Source organism: Meleagris gallopavo, chromosome 7 (assembly GCF_000146605.3).
Source record: "Meleagris gallopavo isolate NT-WF06-2002-E0010 breed Aviagen turkey brand Nicholas breeding stock chromosome 7, Turkey_5.1, whole genome shotgun sequence".
Taxonomy (NCBI): domain Eukaryota; kingdom Metazoa; phylum Chordata; class Aves; order Galliformes; family Phasianidae; genus Meleagris; species Meleagris gallopavo.
In genome coordinates, this window is record NC_015017.2 from 4,941,687 (window position 1) to 4,946,416 (window position 4,730).

At 40.7% G+C, this 4,730-nt stretch overlaps 1 protein-coding gene across 24 annotated transcripts in view; it reads right to left on the minus strand.

The window, feature by feature from the left end:
- MAP2 (microtubule associated protein 2) overlaps nucleotides 1-4,241 on the minus strand; it is a 177,003-nt gene extending 172,762 nt beyond the window's left edge. For 6 of the 24 annotated variants that reach the window (XM_031554111.1, XM_031554110.1, XM_031554112.1 and 3 more), the window contains exon 1: nucleotides 4,130-4,241. The gene's annotated coding sequence lies outside the window, so the exon portion shown is untranslated. The remainder of the gene's footprint in view (nucleotides 1-4,129) is intronic. The other 18 variants (XM_031554126.1, XM_031554125.1, XM_031554124.1 and 15 more) reach the window with 7 other exon arrangements.
- Nucleotides 4,242-4,730: the final 489 nt, after the last annotated feature.

The window sequence follows — 4,730 nt, forward strand, 5'->3', positions numbered from 1 at the left end:
AAAGCTTCAGTTCTTATCAACAGATAAAAGGAGCACAAACCAAACAGCACAGCGCCCACATCGCTCTAAAGCTTTTCTGCTACAAATCAGTCCAACTGAGCAGCCTCTACAGAGCGCCTCCATTTTCAGGCTGCACTGTGCGGTCAAGTATTCAGAAAGTAACTGTCCGTGCTCTTTGAAGGAACTCACCTGAATACCATTTACAGAAGCATCATAATTCATATTCTATAAACAGGTCTGAATGAAGCTGTGGTTACAGTATATTGTACTTGTCCGTATACTGCTCTAACACAAATTATTTGTGTGAACTGGGAACAAGCATCCCTCCCATGCCACAGTCTGTAGTGGATGTAAATGTTAGTATGAAGATTAACTTCTAATCTGAGAGATTAAGTTACGTCAAGGATGATTTTAGCCTAATAACTCTCCCTTTATCAAAAAGTAATGTAACTGAAAAAAAGCTTTTGAGTTTCTTTCTTAAAGAAAATAATGGATGTTCATGCTGACTTTCAAGTTTTGCAACCTAAATATCAGAGAAGAAAAAAAACATTTACAGGTGAAGGGATGCAACTTCACTTCACTTGACCTGAATCATAATACCTTAACACTCTTTTCAGTGCAACCGTGAGTATGAGTAATTCTGCTGGAAATTATGAATAGGAGATAAATGACTTATAGAGTTCTCCAACTTTTTTTTTTTTTCATGTACATGCTCCAGTTAACAACCTACGTAACGAGGACAAGACAATTGAGCAGTGAAGACCCCAGAGAAAATGCCATTTCTGCCTTCAGCCAAAATGTTCGTGTAAAATCTAAATTCCCAGAGAATCGTCAGGAAAGTTAGTTCCTTTTTTCCTCCTTGAGAACAGAAGCACAAGTGTTTATGAGAATAAAGAACACCTCCTTTCTTCTCCACCCACATGAACTTGGCAACGCATGCCAGTATTTTGTGATGTCAGCACTGAAAAACCTGCACTACATTGCTTCAGGGCCTCTGAGAAAATACAAACAACTAAACCATACACTGATTTAAGATCTGCCCTTTTCTCCTTTGCGTGCCCCGCATTCAAAGATAGACCTGTTGGTTCTCCCAGTAAGTCTGGCCCCAATTCAGCAGCTGATTGGGGCTGGCTCAGGGGATTCAAGTTTATCATGTGCACCAATGAATGCTTATGAATCAGAAGGTCAGAACAGTTACCTGGGCAGTGTGTGGTGCATTAGGGTTTTTAGACCCGAAGAGCAACATTCTTCAGCTCAGGAAGCATAAAGGAAATAAGAGCTCCCTGAGCTCTTAGCAGGACCAAGGAATTGGGAAGTGCCATTTCCCCCAGAAGGCAGCTTCCTGCCCACACCAGCGCGTCGCACAGAGGAGGTGGTTGCCATTTCTGTCTGCATCCATTGGCAAGCTTAGTTCAAATAAAAAGCCAAACGCAGAAAGCTGCCACAGAAGTAACACAAGAATCCAGGACAGGGGAGTGGAAACAGAAAAGATATTCAGTTTTAACATGCCTTTTCTTTTTGGAACCATCAGCATGGTTCTCCTTGCATATATAAGAGCATCCCTCACGTTAGTGTACCACAGTGCCAGCAAAATCTGCAAGAGCTGACTGTAACAGTCTAGATCATATCTCATCCCTTTTCTGTCCTTTATTCCTGCACTCCAGTGGAGTTCACACTAAAGTTTCAGGCCTGCTCTGCAGACCAGAGCCCTTGGTGAAGACTCCTTCATGACAGCAATCTTCCTTATGGACAAGGAAACCATCAGAAGCCAAGACTCATAACTAAAACTGCTATCGGCCTCTTGACAACCAGATTTCAGCTGCAGACCATCTTCCACCATAAAGGGAAACAAATCACAGGACCTTTCCCTTCATAGAGCAACAAACAAAGTGCATTTCTTCCTTTTAAGATCTTCAGTCAAGAGTTCACAAGGCCTAAAATGCTATGACACCACTGGGAGAAGATTAAGGGGCATACTTAACAATATAGCCTGCACAGTCACCTAGCTGGCAAGTAGGGCAAAACAGGAAATGAATGAGTTAGTAGCTCTTCTCATGTCAGTTGAAATATGCATGTTTATCTTGTAGCCATCTTATAATCAACACACATGCTGTTCTTCTTATTTTAGAATTTTCCACTGAACTGGCAGAGTTTACATATTACCTAAATATATTCCCTACAACATTTCCTTTGGTGCAGTACTAAGTTATTCTTATTACAGAAGTCATTATTGTCATAGGAAAAGCTTCCCATTTACGGTCCTTCTGTATGTGGAGGAGCTATTCCTCTAGCATGTGAGAGCAGAATGCAGAGGGACTTGAGTCATCCACACGCATCAGCACCACGCTGAATGAAGCAGTACTGATGACTGCAGGTAAAACATGTTTCACTTGGAAACTGGCCAGGGGAGAATTCTCCTACATTGACAGTAATGGCACTACTGCTGACTCTGTTTAACACTGCCCAAGTATTAGACAGTAGTCTTAGAATAGGAATTTCCATTTCATTTAGTGGAGGTATATACATGCACACATACTTATGTACGTGCTCAAAATTTTACATGAAAAGGCTGCAAAATGGAAAGTAGACTGAAAATTAATCAAAGGCACCCACACTCCTCACTATGGGATCGCCTTGGGCAACTCCACAGGAACCCGTCTCGGTTCTGTAAGAAATCCTGACACTATCAGCACTCCAGGAAAAAAACATCTGCTGAATTTTTGGTAACTACCAGATGGTATTGTGGAACAGGGATAATTCTCTAGTAAAGGACAGGTGTTGGTTTAGAACTTTCAGAGAAATGCTGTCATTTTCTACAGAATTCTGTCAGATTCAGAATAAGGCTTTTGTGCAAAGTCCTCAATGTTCCAGTCCCATCCCAAAATAAAAAAAAGAAGCCCTGAGTATTCCCAAGTACTGAATTTCAAGTAGACCATTCGATGACTCCAGCAGACTGCAGGAAGTATCAAAGCTATCTGCTCTGAATAAATGACAGTATTAGCCCACACAGGTGCTGTCCAGCATCTCAAATGCCATTTTATGACGATGTACTTCTCCATCTGACAAGCAGCATGGTTTCATCGGTTGCCACCATAAAAATCTAAATGCCAAAATCCAAATTAAACAGCTTTTTCAGAATGGAAAAAACAAACATCTGCTCTGTTTTTTGCCTGTTTCAGGTGGTCTAAGCTATTAAACCAGATAACACAGAAAAAAAAAAACATACTTTTTTAAAACACTGTTCCAACATTATTCATATCTCTTAGGCATCAAAATTAAACACCAATGTACAGAACCACGCTCACATCTAACACAACACCACTTCCTAGCCTTGTTAAAAAGTCAGGCTGAAAGGGGTCATCTTCTGCTTTGGAACTGCAGGCTGGCTCTAGCAATAAAACTCAAACCTTTTAAGATCTCTAGACCATGAATGCCTGTATGAAACTTAACCCAATAAAAGAAAGCACTTTACTGTGCTCCCTAGGTAAGGTAACGTTATAAATATTAATTACTACTACTAAGTAGGTACAAGTTTGGAGTCTTGAAACTATTCTACCATTAACATCCTTTACATAATTACACCACAGGTATCCCTGGAAAAAAAAATACAGAAAAAGAAAGGAAAGGAAGCTGAATGCCTATCAGGCAAAATTGCCAAAGTTGTCAGACACACACGGTTTTAAAGTAACTTCACACAGATACACAACATTCCCAACAGTTCTCACTTAGTATGAAAGCAGGTGCCAAAAACCCAGTAAAAAAAAAATAAATAGAAACAACACAGAGCTTCCGATCAGTAACAGTACCACCCTGCTTCTCCAGGCCGATTCCAACCACAGCTTAGTTCCAATTTTCCTTACTACTTCATACATGCTCAAGCCTCCAGTAAGTTCTCCACCATGCTACAATTAACTCCTTCCCAAAAACATCATTACTGTGCATGGTTTTCTGCTTTACCTCCTTAAGGAGCAAGCCTCGAGTTAGTCCTCCAAGTCTACAAGAATGACATTCTGATTCTGCAAATGCCATTGAAAATTACTACCAGATTTATACCAGCATCTCCTGTTTGTCTTAATATCAGTGCATTATAGGAGCAGCGAGAATTGATATCCAGAAGTGCAAATCTTACCAGGTTTACACATAGCAGCAGGTCTGGTGAGGAAAAAGGACCAGTGCTCTGTTCTTCATCACAACTTTCCCCAGCTGGGGAACACCATCACAGCATGCAGCTGCTACTCATTCCCTCCCTCATTCACTGCTCAGACACCTCCTCCCTGATTAAAAAAAAAAAAACCAACCAAAAAAAACCCAACACTCTCAAAGACTGAAGCTGCCTATCTCAAAGAAGTGCCCTAATTATGCCTTTCTCCCAATTTACACTTCAATTTTAGCTTCAAGACAGCTGGGTTCCTCTCTTGGGAAAAAACAACAGCAGCACACTAAATCCTCTGGGTACGTGGGCTTTCACAGAGGTCTATGACACATCAGTCCACAACAAAAGGGTAGTTTGGTCTCTCTGGGTAACAAACTGTTAATGTAAAAGCTGCCTAACCTGGGGCAGTAGCTTTCAAGAACTGTGAAGATTTATTATTCCTCTCCCGTGGGTAAAAAAATAAATACCTTATAGGTTCCAGATTCACAGAGATTAAAAAAAGGAAAGGCTTACTGAATGACTTGATCCATCCTTTCATGACAGAGTTGTTCCATATTCATGTGGTTACTCTGTATCA